Genomic DNA, 17,250 nt, shown 5'->3' on the forward strand with positions numbered 1-17,250 from the left:
CACTGCATTGAATCCACAGTGACTCTCATAAAAAGGGACATAATTACATATTACGCGACAGGTGGTTCTGTATGAAGTTTCTTGTTTGTGATGCAATAAGTGAATTTCTTATTCAAGATTAGCTATTTAGCAACACGAATGACACCCTTTTAAATTCCTACATTTTCCATTCCCATTTTTTGGATTGTGTTGAATGAAACTGTTTGTAAACTCTGTTCATTTCAGTTTCTTCCCCCCCCGCCCCCCCCAGGCAGTGTATGGGAGAAAGTGCAGATGCTGGAGATCAGAGCAGAGAGTGTGATGCTGGAAAAGCACAGCAGATCAGGGAGCATCTGAGGAGCAGGAGAATCAATGCTTTGGGCATAAGCCCTTCATCAGGAACGTCCTGATATAGGGCTTATGCCTGGGACGTCGATTACCCTGCTCTTTGGATGCTGCCTGACCTGCTGTGCTTTTCCAGCACTGCACTCTTGACCCAGGCAGTGTATGTAAACCACTTACCTGACTTATCACTAATCCCCTTATCTGTGAAGGTTAGGAGTCTGATGTCCTCAGTGAAAGTGGATGAATCCATTGTAACCAAGTTTAGGGTCTCAAAATCACCACAACCTCAACTGTTTCTCTATCGCTGAGCTGAACGTTTCCATGACTTAGGCTGCAGGTTGTGCCTTTGCATCATATGGCATCTATTTGATTGTTGGGAAGTTCTCCGAGAACTTCTTTCCCCGTGGGAACAGTAAGCTCCATCTGTTTCTGTCTGAATCACCCACACCCCACCCCCCTACCCCCCCAAAGCTTGTGTCCCCTTAGCTTTTGGTGTGGTCTTGCTTGATAAGTTGCAGATTAGGTCCAGATAGTTTTTGGTGTGCAGTTTGTTTATACAGCTTACTAGTTTTCAACTCATTTTGCAGGTGTGCTGTAGCTTGAGTTTTTCAAAGCCATCAGGGAGATCAGCTCCTTATTTGCACGTGTAGCTATTGAAAAATAAACTCGGCGGTTGTTGTTCCAGCACCGAGTTAAGGTTGTCAGCTTTTTGAGAGCCTATGTGCAAGATTTTCTCAATAGGGGAATGTTCTGACATATCAGTTTTTGGCAGTTTATGGTTTGTGCTCAGTTAGTTTCACAAAGTGCTTCTATTTCTGTTCTGACAAATTAAATGACTGTAATTTAATAGAAAGTTGTTGGATCCACCCTCTATTTTTATGTAGGAACACATGTATGGTAATATGCACAAATTTTCAGAGCAGAAAATGCCTTTGTTTTGGAAGCTGCTGGAATGAACTGGTTATGAGTGCTGGATCTGACAGCTTCCAGTGTTGGATTGATATGCTCCTTGCCAACGATTCTGTAACACATGCTCATGAAAGTTAGATTTTATATTTTTTCTCGCTTTTTATCAAATTGCAATTCCTACACTCAAATCCTCCAAGATCAATTCAAATGTCAGAGCATTATGTTGGCAGAGTGGGTGGTATCATCATAAGTGCAGGCACTGTGGAAGATGCAGCTACTTTTAAGAGTGTGTTATTCTGTACTGCAGGCAGGATATTCATTGCCAAATAGCCAGCAAACTCTCAGCATGCTGGACTTGGGCTCATATCCTGCATAGGTTAAAGGTCACACAGTGGAACTATGTGACCTCATGCCAGTCATCGTCTGCACACTGCTTAATAAAATACATTTTACTAATGTTTATTTCAGTGCTGGATAAAGCATATGAAATGCATTAAAGCCTAGTTAAAGGAATATGTGATATTCTCAGAAAGCTTATTTTTTGTCTTTCATAACCTCAAGCTGATATGCTTGTTTGCCCAAAGGTTAGTTCAGAACATACTAGTTCATGAATTGCTCAGTACTGAAAGCATGAGTCAGAAATTTCTGATTGATTTTGTCCCTGTTGAAGCCTCTAAATCATCAGGACCTATGGTTTGAAAATGCAGTTTACATAAACTGATACCATCTTGGCTTATCTTTTGAAAGTCAAAAATCTGGCTTGCATACTATAATTCAGGGACTATATTTCTGCTGTGAAAACTGCCAGCTGGGCAGTATCCAAGATGGCAGTAGTTGGATCAAGCTCACCATGCTTTAGTTGAAACTGTCTTGGGGCACTGGATGGTGCAGTTGGGAGGGGCACTGTCTGTAGTTCTGAATTTTGGGTCCATCCCAAACTAACAGCATAAAAAAAATCTCTCCCAAGCTCTAAGGGGTCTAATTGAGATTAGTTATGGAGGCTTTAACTCAGTTGTTGGTGGCACCAGTCCACACTTTACAAACAAAAATTACTCAGAATTTAGTGCCAACTGGAGGCCCCGCTAGGTTTTTAATGATGGATAATTTTGAAATATTCCAGTGATATCGTTAATAGTGTTTACAAGTTGTGGTTATGCCTCTTTGTCAGGGTATTAAAAGGTAGCTGCTACATTAAGATAGATAGTCTCTTTGGGTTCAGTGTCTCCAAACTCTCCCTTCTGAATCCAGGTGCATCCTTCCATTCCAAATTGATAGGTAAATGTCACAAGACCTGGGGATCAACACAGAGCCCGAGCAACTGTGTTAGACTATAACATTTTGTGATCACTTCACTTCCCGTTGGTAGACGAATTTATTTTAGCATATGTGGTTCACCATCAAAACAACGGACACACTTATCTCAGGTTAACAATGCATATTCCTTTGTCTCTCCCATTTACTGCATTCTTTGCTGCTGACCACAGTGTATGTATAGAGCAAGTGCTAGGTTTTTTTGGCAACTTGAAAGGAAAATAAATTATACTGTGAGAAAAATTCATCACTTTTTGTCCCAGCAAAACAAAAGTTAAAACAGCTTTTTGAAAAGTTAAGTTCCAAAATGTTGACCTTTTATGTAACAGCAATATTTCTTATTTACCCCTGCTTTCTACATTTAAACGCGAATCTTTATTTATATTCACTCGTGGGATGAAGTGTCTCTGGCTAGCCAGCATTTATTGCTCGTCCCAGAGGATAGTGAAGAGTCGACCACATTGCTGTGGGTCTGCAGTCACATGTAGTCCAGACCAGTGCCTTCCCTAAATGACATTAGTGATGGTTTTATTTAAACTGTAGTGGTACATTGTTTCTGGGAGTGCACAACAGCACACAAACAGAGAGCATGTTAAACATATACTTCTGAATTGCCTGTTGTATTGCCTAGCCAGTTGATTGATAAATGTTTATTTTGTATAGAAGAGGGCATTGGGGTTGGACTTCAGAAAGTCACTCCACAGAGCTACCTAGTGGCTGGAGCCTAGAAGGCCAGTGAAAGCAAAATGGGGCGGGAAATGTCGATTTTGTTATTTGCCAGTAGAAAATGCAGCCAAATAAGCAGAACCAAAGTTTATGAGAACAAGGAGTAAAGTTTATGGGCAGGATTTATGTAAGAGACACCAAGATTTTTAGGCGCATTTTGATCCATGTATGCACATACAAATTATAAGTAACTGTTGAAATAAGCAGGCGATGTTGTCTTGAACATTTCTCCATTTTTGTGTTTATATTATTCTGTAACAGAGGTGTGAAAATGGTGCCATTCTGCTATTTATTGTTTCGTTTATTTAATCTGGTAATCATTCATTTGAAAAAGCAAAAATTAACTACAAAGTTGAAGTGACAATGTCACTTGTCTTTTGTGATGTAGTTTTAAGGCCATACCTGAGACCGTACCTTGGGTACAAGGCAACTGGTCAGAGAGAAGGCAAAATCAAGAACTTTTGTCATGCTTTGGCTTCTGTAGAACTCTATTTATTGCATGTTAACACCATATAAAACTATAATCTGAGATATCCAAGTTCCAATCGTATTTTCACATTGCCAGCAGACTGTTACTCACATGTGCTTTACTCTTCAAATCTAATTCAAATCCACCTTCTATTGATCTTCAGTCTTCTATTTATCTTATTTTCTCTCTAACTCCACCCACACTGTGCTATTTACACCCTCTGCGAAACAGCTCTGTCACATCACCCTAAGATTGCTTCAGGGTCCTAAAACCCTTACACAATAATTGGATGAGCAATTCAAATCCCATCATGACAGCTTCTGACATTTAAATTCAGTCAATGAATCCAGAATTGAAAGTCAGTCTGAGTAATGATGAACATCATGTATCATTTAAAAAAAAACACACATCTGGTTCACAGATCTGCTTTAGAGAGGGAAATCTTCCAACGTTACTCCGTCTGCCAGCCTGGCCGTGTGACTCCATATCCACAGTAATGCATTTGACTCTTAAATACCTCCTGCCATGCTCTTGTAAATGACATACTTCAAGGGAAATTAGAGATGGGAAACAAGTGCCAATGTTTCATGAAAGAATAAAGAAAGAAAAAGTTAATTTTAACCGGGTAGATAAAGCAACATCAGGGATCTAAAGAATGGAAAGTGCCGAAACATCACTGTATATCTTGTTAGGAATTTGTTCCTCTTTTTAGTTGGATTTTGAAGCCCCTTGTACAGGAATTATTTATAAATGCCTTGAATACTGTATTTCTAAGCTTGTAGGCAGAGGTCCAAGTGGTGAGCAAACACAGTCCTTTAAATCCAATTTTGCACATTGGATTTAGAAAATAATTTATAAGTGCCATCTGTCTGTAGGTTTCAACTAAATGGAAATGGAGGTAAAAGAGGTGGGTCAACATTTGTGTCTGATGTCATCAGACCAGACAAGTGCACTTGTACTTATCAATGGCAAGATAGGGCACGTCTTGTAGTTGTCTTGCAGAGTAATTGGAAAACAGGGGGTGAAGAATGCTGTATGGAACAGCTTGATAGATAGTGGATTTTGTAATACTAGAAAAGTAAGATGTGTTTTGTTACATTGTCTGACATCGGTTCAATAAGTAAACTGAAACAGATTGATTGTTTTGATGAACTTTGAGAAGAGCTCCAAGTATCTTGATTTGCCTATGACCCAGAAAGATGAAAGGTCAAGAGTCTCTGAGAATATGTCTGAAGGACTGTCTCTTCTGAGGAAGTAGTAACAGAGGGGGAAAAAAAGAACAGAACTGCACTTAATCAGTTAATGTCAACTGATGAATTGTTTAGAGACAAAATACAATTCTAAAGTGCCTGGTTATTGGACATGCTTATTCCATTGAGGGAATATTGTGTTCTTTCAGAGGTTTGAATACAGGGCATATATTTCTTAGAATTTTTATTCTCCCCATTAGCCATGATCTGATCTAAACATGTATGGAGGCCTCCCAATGTAATCTCTGCATCACACCAATTGAGAACAAGTAACCTGTTTAAGAATTCGCTGACGTATCGTCTGTTGAGTTTGGCCCTAACATGCTGTCAAACAAAAGATGTCTTAAACATTTGAAACTCCAGTTATGGGAACGCTGCCTAATTTTCAGTTTGCTTGAATGCAATGTAATTCTCATTGTTTGTTGGAAGTAAATGTGAGCCTGTTCTTCGAATGGTTGCAAGTAAAAACGATTAAGCTTGTTTCCCATTGAAAAGTGACTTACTAAGGGGTTCTGAGAGTATGGCCCAACCTCAGTGCCAGCAGTTTGGTGTTGGACTTCCACCTGTCCCGGGGTATACAAATACATGTTTGAACAGATTTGATTTTTTAAAAAGTGATATTGTCCCACTTTGATCTCCATGATTTGATCATTTTAAGAAGTGAGGGAGCATTTGGCTAGAACCAAATGTGTATGTGTAATGCTTTGAACAGGTATTGTTCATCTTACTGCGACTAAGACAGTATAGATGTGAACGGGAAAACCTGAATCATTCAAAGCAAATGATCCAATTCAATGACACATTGGTACTGTTAATAAGTAGTTCAGCAGCATGGACTGCATTTGTTCAGAGGTTGTACTCTTCCTTCAACTTCTGCTTTGCCCCTCCCCTCAGCATCGAGTTGCCAGATGTACAAAGCCTTTCATTTGCAAAGTACGCAGAATCTAACTCTGTTTAAAAGCACCACTGACTTCTCTGCGTTCCACTAAGACTCAACACTCTTAACAGAGAAGGAGAAATAGGGGAGGGGGGGCTGGCAGGTTGCTAACTGAAAAGGAATATTTTTCTAATATTTGTTATCTGGTTTACTGAATGATTTCATCTTCATTTTGTAAATTGTACAGTTGCACCATTAAAATTGGAACCGGCATGTGGATTTTGCCCAACAAGTGCTACAGAAGATGCGTGGCTTCTATTGTATTATTTATCATAGCAGAGATCTGTATATATGATTTTGGAAGAGTTGTACTGGAAAAAGTTTAGATAAACATCTTTCTTTTCACTGACAATACATTTTATTATGTCAGTAGTTCCATTCAAAATCAATAAAAGACAGATGGCAAACTCCACAGTCTTGTTTGCCAAATAGGTCCATAACAATTAAATCCTGCAGAAAACTCTGTGGTTGGTTTATTTGTCAATGCAACTGTCAAACGTGGCACCGAACAGCTCAGATCCAGAGCATGCAAATCCTGATGCCTGTGTCTCTGCTAGTTGACAGAAAGGGCAATATGAAAGGTCACAGCATATATTGGTTAGATATGTAATGCATTTCTGCATGTAATGCAAGGCTGTTTCTCACTATCACTATTTAGTTTGATATGTGTGTGTGTGTATCTTTTGGGTGAATTCAGAATTGGGCTGAGCTGTGATGAGACTCAACAGCCCACTGATACTCTTGTGTGACAGATGAGTCCAGTCCTTTTGGGTGAGTTGACAGAGGACTGCCAACATTTGTTCGAGAACCTTCCAAAATGAGTCATCTTCAGGACCCAAGGGAGAAAATTGGAAAGAAATGTTGTTACAGATCTACATCAGGTCTGAATCAATTTTATAAATAATATCCAGATAATTATTTTAATTTTAGGGTCCTGCCCAGGTAGGCCATGTAAAAGCATTGCTTTTTTTTAAACATGCAAACTTTATCTTATAATTTCATAGATGTGACTGACATATAATTTTATTTTACTTTTTACACTAGCTATTCCATGTACCACCACCCATTACCTGATGATCAATAGACTGCTTATTCCTAACCTCCGTATTGGAGCTACAAGCTGTCAAATGTGACATCGTGAGCAACATCCGCTCAGCACGGAAGGCTGAAACTCCATATTCTCTGAGAAATCTAAACAGGACACCAAGACAATGTCAAAAACCAGTGCATCATTTCAACACCTCTTCATTTTGGCCTGCATCTACGCAGTTCCACCAATGTTGGAGCTTAATTTGGCATTGGACACCATTTCTGATATAATTCCAAAAGTAATCTGCAAGTAAGGAAGATTGCTGAAGAAGTGAGGGAAAATACCACATGGACAAAATAATTTTTATGTCATTAGATCTCAGTGAGGGACCTTTTGAATGGATTTCTACAGTTCAAAATTTGACAGTTGTTTTGTGTAACTTGTCTAATGCTGAGCTTGCCAGATTAAAACTTCTGTATGAACATTATTCAAATGTGTCCAAAGAATTTGTTTGTCAAGTAAATAGGTAATATTTATAAGTATGCCAAGAGCATTGTGTTGTAAATTCTTAATGGTTGTGGAATCTCCAATTTGGACTTGATATCTTTGAGATTTTTTATTGTCCTTTTTAATGTGGTGAATATTGGGATTTAGTGAGCATTTTAAAAGTTTTGCTCTATAAATAGAATGAATTAACTGGCTTTGTATATTTGTGCTTTCTTATAAAACAAATTTTTATCTTGTAGTGGTTGTGTTCAATTTTATCTATTTATTAAGAGTGTGTATCCAAATAATTATGATTACACTGTAGACTGTCTTCCCTTTTAAATCACTATCTATTTGAAATGCTTGAGCCCTTTAATTTAGACAGATTTTAAAATGACCGATCATAAAGGACTTCTGTAACTGCTAAAGAAAGCTACTTCTTTTATCGACATTCACATCTCCACTAATGTTAAATCAAATTGCCTCGGAGCACTTTAGACAAAGTTACTTTGTGATGTGCAATAACAGCTGTTACATCATAGAAAAAAATTGATAACCCGTGAAAGATTCCTTCAAATATGTGAATTTATTTCAATAGAATTCTGGGTTCAGGATGTACAGTATCTGTCTATAATATCTTCTGCATTATCTATATGTTATCCTACAAAAGGAAATTAGTGTTAGACAGCAATTTATTAAAGGTTTTAAACACACTAAAAATCAAAAGCTGAATTCAGCAATATAAAACCTAACTCAGTTCTATGACTTGCTGCCAATGCATTTCATTCAAAATGGGGGCTGGGGGCTATATGTGATTTCATACTGATATTGACAGATAAAAATTTATTACCCTCTCAATTCGTATGTTCTTCCTTTTCAGCTATGCCCTAACATGACCAACCAAGTAATGTACATAACCAAGTTTTAGTCACTTAAGCGAACTGACATTTTGCAAAATAAAAGAACTACTGACAATCATTGCAACCTTAAAATAGCTGTTCCTGTTTGTTTTGAGTGACTACAGAAGCAATTTTTCAGCATTTATTTAAAACATGTATTCCTGTGGAGTAATTTGCTGTGTATCTTTCATTTTTATTTTGTATTTATGATTTTACTTTCCAATTTGTAAAGTAAATGCATGACTTTGCATAATAAATATTTTAAGAAGAACGTGTATATTGTTTGTCTTTATCTTTAGTCAGAGTCACTTAAGAGTGCTATACATTATAGTCCCAATTCATCTGGTTTGAATCCCATGTCTTTCTCAAAGCATCCATCTCTGCCTTGCTGTTCAATTTAGGGTCAGATGCTTGGCTGAAGAGAGATGGAAATGAAAAGAGAGTTTTCCAATTTGCTTTTTTGAGTGCACTCAACCTACGGCATTGAGCATTAGTAACAGCAGACACACAGCACATTTTCTACCTGCTCTCTGCATTGATGATACTGCCAAAAGTATTCTGTTCTAAAATAATCATTTCTTTTATCATAATAAAGGTGCATGCATTTGGTTTTGAATGCATATGAAGGTCTTGAAAATTAAAATTTTAGAGATGGAAATAAATTAAAAATCTGCCAATAATTTGTGACTTTTACTGGGCAGTAATGTATCCTTAGCTGAGTATTGACGTTGTTGCTTCTAACTCTCAAAGTTGTGGGTTTTCCACTTCTGACTTGAGCAGACAATGCAGATCAACATTCAGTTAGGAGAAAGTGAGGACTGCAGATGCTGGAGTACCAGAGTTGAAAAATGTGGTGCTGGAAAAACACAGCAGGCCAGGCAGCATCCGAGGAGCAAGAGAATCAACGTTTCGGGCATAAGCCTGTCTTCAGGAAGGGCTTATGCCCGAAACGTCGATTTTCCTGCTCCTTGGATGCTGCCTGGCCTGCTGTGTTTTTCCAGCACCACATTTTTCAACTGTAGATCAACATTCATTGCAGTACTGAAGGAGAGCTGCGTTGCTGACCATCTGCATTGTCTGCTCAAGTTACAGGTGTTTCTGCTCCAGTTTCAAAAAATGGAGTTCTTCTGCTGTCCTGGCCAACATGTAGACTTCAACCAATGTCACTTAAAAACAGGTTGTTTGGTCAGGTATTCATTTGCTGTTTTTGAGACTTTGCTGTGCATAAATTAACCACTGTGTTCGACTCCATTGCAAGTTACAACATTTCTGAAGTAGCCAATTGATTCTGTTTTTTACATTGAAAGCATACCCCAATAGCCAATTGATTCTGCAATTGGCTATTGGGGTATGCTTTCAATGTAAAAAAAAACATAAATGAAATACTTTTATTTCTATAATTGAGATGTCCAACAGATTGATTCAAACTTGCAACAAAATTCAGCAAGGGAATCTTTGAGCAGATTTTCCCATTCGTGTACATTGACATGTTGGTCATGATTTGGAGGTGCTAGTGTTGGACTGGTGTGAATAAAAGTTAAAAATTGCATAACATCAGGTTCTAGTCCAACACATTTATTTGGAAGCACTAGCTTTCAGAGTGCTGCTCCTTCATCAGGTGGTTGTGGAGTCTAGCCACCTGATGAAGGAGTGGCGCTCCAAAAGCTAGTGCTTCCAAATAAACCTGTTGGACTGTGACCTGGTGTTGTGTGATTTTTAACATGACATATGAATTTCTTCGGGTCAAACAAATGAAGGACGCAGGCGTGGAGGAGCAAATGATTTTGTGAAAGCTGTCTCATGTTGCAACCTACTTCAGAAAGGGCAGAAAATTGGAAGGGTACTGGAACTCTGTATTCTCCAATTTTGTTCATTATGGATTGTGACTAAACAATCCAACAGACTAAAGAATGAAAAAAGTCTGGCCCAAGCAAGAATCAGAGAAATCGTTTCAATGTAAAATAATCTGTTAAACGCAATCGTTTTCCAAACTTAATTGGGAGCACTGGCATAGAGATATGCTGCTTAATAAATTTCAAACTAACAATCTAAGTTAGAAACCAAGTGGCCTCTTTTTGCAAAAAATGTTCAGGGTTTCCCCTTTTTTGTTGTTGCCAGTCTGTAACTTTCCATTCATTCAATTTATTGGCAACAATTCTAATTTTTCTTAAATGCTTTTAATGGTTTTGCCAATTTAAGTGAACTCTAACCAATGAAAATATTAATTAAAATAATTCATTAGTCAATGAGCTAAGCCACATGGAACAATGCAGTTCATACCACCTATCAGATTATTACAAACACATACAATTGTTAGATTAAAACAAGCAATAGCCCTTCTCTGCTGTGCCTTTGCAACTCACCGAATGTATCAGCTGAAAAATGTAATCATGAATACACTGGTCTTTCTTTAGTCTTGTATTCCATTTTTAAATAAGGCATGACATGTTAATATAACTTGCAACTTAGATGATTTTTATAATGGATTGCTGAATTCAGTTACTTAACTTTTTTTTTCCAAAGAACTAATTGACAGAATGTTCTCTTACCAACATAAACAACAGCCATGGGTCGACGTGACTAATTGCATAGCACAAATTAAATTTCAAGAGATTTAAAATCTTTTGGCAAAGGATCTGTAAATTCCTTGTTTCCCCATCAGGTAATCTGTACTGTAACACAATTCGATTATTCTAGGTAAATAATGAGGTGGGGCAAATTTTCAACTGGCACAGAGACATAATTAAGCCAGTCAGATATTTTGCAATGGATATATGACATATTTTTGGCTGAGCACTTTTTTTACCAACCCACAAAGCTGAGACCAGGGCGTACATTTGTTTTTTAAAAAAAACTATTCCCAATCAAGGCAGCCAACAGACTTTTAATGGAAAGGTCAGAAACATAACCCAGCCTTATTACATGTTCTTATGGGAAAGTGATTTTTATTTACCACATTTCCATTTAGCACCCATTATTTAAGAACACTAAATGCATGTTACATCATCTAGCAAGGCCGCGTTGTGGTGTTAGTATGGAATTCAATCTGTATTAGAAGCATATTGCATTGAATGCTGAACAGTTGAAGTCACCTTGTTGCATTGATACAAATGCATTGGTCTACGATCTTGACAATAATAGAAGGGAAGTGAAGGTCCGTGGTGGGGCAGTATTAGCCAGTAAATTGCAGATTTGATTCCTGCCTGTCCCTTGAGGCAACAGTTAGATTAGATTTTTTTTCCCTCTCTGGCTCTTGTGACACAATGGTAGGATACTGGATTAGTGGTGCTGGAAGAGCACAGCAGTTCAGGCAGCATCCAACGAGCAGCAAAATCGACGTTTCGGGCAAAAGCCCTTCATCAGGAATAAAGGCAGTGAGCCTGAAGCATGGAGAGATAAGCTAGAGGAGGGTGGGGTTGGGGAGAGAGTAGCATAGAGTACAATGGGTGAGTGGGGGAGGAGATGAAGGTGATAGGTCAAGGAGGAGAGGGTGGAGTGGATAGGTGGAAAAGGAGATGGCAGGTTTGACAAGTCCGGCTCTCTACCTTTGGGTCAGAAGATCCAGGTTCAAGGCTCACCTTCCCCAGTCATGTTTCAAGTTGATTAAAAATGTCTGGAAGATAAAGCTAATATTTCCAGTCTCTTGAAATCTAACAATTCCAGCATTTGAAGTGACCTAGAAACATTTGCATCTTACTATGGATCATAAAAAAATCAATTTAAATTCTGCTGCAGTGATTTTACCACTTTGAGCTATAACAGTTCCTTGCCAAAAATTATCATGAGATCTCTTTGTCTTCACCTACTCTCATCCTTATCCTATTCAATTTCCACTGGAGATATAAAATCAATTTCATTCATTGGGTTCCAAGCCTGTATTGCTATTTATTTCCTTCTATTAGCATTATTATCAGTAAAGATCAAATTGGAGATGCTAAAGATTTCCCAGTTCTAAAGTTTAAAACAGATTATCTTCTGCATTTTAATCTGCTAACTTCTTCAAAGTTTGACATTAAAGTAAATATCTGCGTGAGACATGAATTAATGTTTTTAATTTTTTTTCACATTTGAAAAAATGCTAAAGTGTTTGTTTGAAAACAGATGATTTACAGATGGATCAACAAGGCCTCTATTGCAATGATATCATGAAAGTGAGCTTGGTGAGTTATGTGTCAATATCTTTCTAAAAGTGTGGTCTGTAGCTAGCACATACCTGATTTTTCCTGAATAAGAATTAAAGTTAAGTGAAGAAAGTAAATTGAATTTCTTCCAGCCTTAGACAGGGTGATAAGGCACTACTGGAGATTTGCTGATGAGTGAATTAGGTAAAACAGTTCGCTGGAGCTACAAGGAGCATAACAGCAGGGCTTTTCTATAACTTGCAAGTTGAGTACAGATTTCAACTAGAGCGAGTTAGCTGAAGTTGAGAGGATGTGCTTTTTATTCCCCTCTCTCCACCCCCACCACCCCCCCAACCCCACCCCCACCCCCCCCAAAGACACACACGCGATGCACCTTTTTTTAAACTTACTTTCTTTGACATCCAATACTTGGCTCCTACTTTAGCACAGGAGAGGGAACTGTTGGTGAGTAACTGGTAAGCCATTCTATGTGTAATACATTGTCAGCTTAGTTAAAGTAAGGCAGGGCAAGTGGAATGTACAACCTGTGTGGAGTTTGGGGAGTCATGGACATACTATGTGCCTGAGTTGAATGCATCTGCAGAAAGTATCTCTGCATAAATTTGAACTCTGTGATTAGAATCTCAAGTGGCGGTTGGAGTTACTGTCATGTATCCAGAGGACAATGTAAAAAACATGTTTCGAGAGGTGGTCATACTCCAGCTTAAGGCTGTGGTCAGATAAGGAATGGGCAGCCACTAGACTGTCCAAGAGATGTCGGCAAGTAATACCGGAATCTTTTGGGATGATCTCCAGAGGTTTGAAGAATAAGAGGTGATCTCATTGAAACTTGAAAAATTCAGACAGACCTTTACAGGATGGATATTGACAGGATATTTCCTCTGCTTGCTGACCAGGGGATATTATCTCAGGGTGAGGGGAAGAAATGTCTTCGATCAGGGTGTGGTGAACGTTTGGAATTCCATACTGCAGAGGGCTATGGAATTATTTAATTATTAAGTGGGTTCAAGACAAAAATTGATAGTTTTCTGGAGACTAATGGCATTAAGGAACATGAAGATAGTGTGGGCAACTGGCATTGAGAAGCCACAGCCACAATCTAGAATTTTAGGGCATGCTTCATGGGATGAATGGCCCGCTCCTGTTTCTATGTTTCTGTCCAATGTACAAAAGATAGATTAAAGTAGCATGGATATCTCCTCATTAAGGGAAAGGATTGATGAATGTATGGGAGACTGCTCTAATCGCTCAGCTAATTGAAAAATAGCTACTGTTGATCTCTCACAAGTAAAATCAGGGAGCCTTGTGCAAGAAAATTAAACCGTTGTGAAGTTTGTTGAATGTTGCACTTTGAGGAATCGCAAGCATGAGGGAAAGCAAAATAAAAATTGATCGCATGGATCCTTGCTTTAGTTGTCCCACTCTCATCCTCAGCTTATCCATGGAGAGAAATCAGCAGAGCTCGACCACATGAATGAGGGCCAACACCAATAAGACATTTACAGTTCTTCACGATGGGTGTGAAGAGCATGTTTGTTGGCATTTGTCTTGCTTCAGCCTGGATTAATCTTCATTAGCATTAATTATTTGAGAGGCCTACTATTAAAAGCTGAATGTTGCAGCCATTTCAGCTGATCCTGAAGAAACCATGTGCAAAGCGAACTCAGGAAAGTTGTACTCTTACATCAATTTGAAAGAAGAAATATATCCCACTGTTCCCATCTTGTATGGAACTCTTGGATTTACAACACAGAAACCAGTCTTTTCCCTATTTATGACTTGGAGAAAGGGAATTGGAGAAACTAGGCAACTTGCAAATAACTTTCTAGTTTGCAATTTAAGTGTGTAAATTTCTAAATTCCTTTAAATTACCTACCAGTTCAAATATCCCCATAGAGTCATAGAGATGTACAGCACGGAAACAGACCTTTCTGTCCAACCCGTCCATGCCGAGCAGATATCCCAACCCAATCTAGTCCCACCTGCCAGCACCTGGCCCATATCCCTCCAAACCCTTCCTATTCATATACCCATTCAAATGCCTCTTAAATGTTGCAATTGTACCAGCCTCCACCACTTCCTCTGGCAGCTCATTCCATACACGTACCACCCTCTGTGTGAAAATGTTGCCCCTTAGGTCTCTTTCATATTTTTCCCCTCTCACCCAAAATCTATGCCCTCTAGTTCTGGACTCCCTGACCCCAGGGAAAAGACTTTGTCTATTTATCCTATCCATGCCCCTCATGATTTTGTAAACCTCTATAAGATCACCCCTCAGCCTCCGACTCCCTAGGGAAAACAGACCTAGTCTGTTCAGCCTCTCCCTATAGCTCAAATCCTCCAACCCTGACAATATCCTTGTAAATCTTTTCTGAACCCTTTCAAGTTTCACAACATCTTTCCAATAGGAAGGAGACCAGAATTGCACACGATATTCCAACAGTGCCTAACCAATGTCCTGTACAGCAGCAACATGACCTCCAACCTCCTGTACTCAATACTCTGACCAATAAAGGAGAGCATACCAAATGCCTTCTTCACTATCCTATCTACCTGCGACTCCACTTTCAAGGAGCTATGAACCTGCACTCCAAGGTCTGTTTGTTCAGCAACACTCCCGAGAACCTTACCATTAAGTGTATAAGTCCTGCTAAGATTTGCTTTCCCAAAATGCAAGTTTGAGAAAATCTTGTCAGTTATTTGTATTCTGTGATGGGTTATTGAGGGCTGTGCAGCATAAAAATCATTTGAATTCCTTCTCCATTGTTATCATTTAGAGTGGAAGTATACCAATGTAGAGTTGAGAGGAAAGGCAAAATAAGTGGGCTCCTTCAAGAGTCCCATCCACCAATCCCATTTAAGGCCAGTGATGACACTCCTGAATTTAGATGGTCAATGATAGACCATTTAGCACTGAATGTTTTGCAAGCCCATCATCAGGGGTGGGAAACTCCACCATGTCTGATCTTGCCCTCACTTGGTGACTTTCTGTATAAGTTGAAGTAACGGCGGCCAATAGATAGTAATCAGCAGATGCTAGTCTCAATTTCCATGAACCACATGAGCCCGCTAGCCATTGACTATGCTTGACTAGAAGAGGGTTGATTGTGGTGAACAGGATCTCCAGACTGGACCAGCAGTGACCTTATTTCTGAAATCAAAAGCAAGGTATTGGTCAAGGCAAGTGATTGCATATGCATAGCTGCTGATTGCACAGACTGTGACTATGTCTGATCAGAGAGCACTTGCTGGCTACCACTTTATACAAAAGGTTGAAACATTTTCACTACTGCAATGCAAGCATTACCTAAAATAAGGGTTAAGCTCGAGAAAAGGATTAACATTTATTTACAAACTGATCAAATATCTGAATAACACCAAATCAAGATAATTAGCATTTAACAGAACGATTGAGCTGGAGGTATGCATACATCTCATTTTCACCTGTAGAACAATTAAATATTATGAGTCTCAACAACCGGATACTACTGCCTTTGTAACACCGGTGGTGGCTTTGCCCTGACAGGAACAGTCCTAGATCAGCCAGTGAGAGGCATCGATTTTCTACTTCTCTGATGTTCCATGGGTTTCTCTTGACAAGGCTGTAATCCTGATACGGCAGATGATAGAGCGATTCTGCTTTCCTCCGAAACCGGAGGCGGCACTGGAGTACATCTGACCACTTGTCTTGCTGTCTGTCAGCACGTGGAAGTGGATTCAAAGCTATTCATTCATTTCCCACTAAAGGAAGACTGGCCATCTGTGAATGCTTTGCGAGTCCATGCTGATCTGCTTTGATACTTTGTGTAATTACATGACAGTTCTGGAAGGAACAGAAGTGTGCTCGTTGCTGTATTTTATGCACAATTATTGAACTGCTTCGGAATAATACAGGAACATGGTTACCTTTGAGCTAGAAAGGTAGAGTCTAGTCCTGAGAAGAATGTCTCAGCTACAATTCAAATGAAAAAAATGGTTGCAAAGCCATTTTAGAATTACAGTGCTGGAAAATAAATTTGCTTTTTCATTAAATTGAAATTTTTAATTATGTGAGGAGAAAAACTGGAGCTCTTTGTGGGTCAGACCTGTATGTCATTGGAACTATTTTTCTTTCTAAATTTTTCTTTGTTCAACTGTGTGTGTAGAAACCTGTCTCTATATTGAAGAGTTTCCTAGTCAAGCTATCAAGTTAGCTGCAGAATTTCAGTTCCTTTTTCTGTCTTTAATGGAATACATGCTTTCTATTAATAAGGACAGAAAGATCAGAAGTCTTAGGTGTCATTTGAGGGAAAAGAAACGCAAAGCTTAAAACTCCTCAAAGAAGAATTGCTTGTGGTTAACCATTAAATATGCATTTTGAATTGGACTTGATTCTTCCTCAGTGTGAATTCCTTATCCAGGGAATGATCCAGGAAGTTGCTGAAAGGACATTGAGCATTTTTTCAGTGCTGAGAAATCTGAGAAAATACTTCCAGTTGTGGACAAGCAAATAATAAAAGACCATCAATGTAACACAGTTGCCAAGAAATTTAATAGGGAATTGAAAGAAACTTCTTCACCTGGAGAGTGTTGAGAATGTGGAGCTTGTGACAGCAGGATGGGGTTGAAGATAATGGGTTACAATGATAGATATACTGAAGAAAGATGTATTAAAAGTTATCAGTAGAACATAAGTGCCAGACCAAATAGTTCAACTGATTTATTTCTGTCCCATATATCCTTATGGAACGCGATGTGAACAATCGGTCAAATCTAAACACTTCAATA

General features: G+C 38.7%; 1 long non-coding RNA gene across 1 annotated transcript in view; it reads left to right on the plus strand.

Annotated features, from left to right (window-relative positions):
* LOC140464047 (uncharacterized) overlaps positions 1-8,556 on the plus strand; it is a 234,387-nt gene extending 225,831 nt beyond the window's left edge. Inside the window, exon 3 of the long non-coding RNA XR_011954848.1 lies at positions 6,971-8,556. This is a non-coding gene — a long non-coding RNA (uncharacterized lncRNA). The remainder of the gene's footprint in view (positions 1-6,970) is intronic.
* Positions 8,557-17,250: the final 8,694 nt, after the last annotated feature.

Source organism: Chiloscyllium punctatum, chromosome 39 (assembly GCF_047496795.1).
Source record: "Chiloscyllium punctatum isolate Juve2018m chromosome 39, sChiPun1.3, whole genome shotgun sequence".
NCBI classification, from domain to species: domain Eukaryota; kingdom Metazoa; phylum Chordata; class Chondrichthyes; order Orectolobiformes; family Hemiscylliidae; genus Chiloscyllium; species Chiloscyllium punctatum.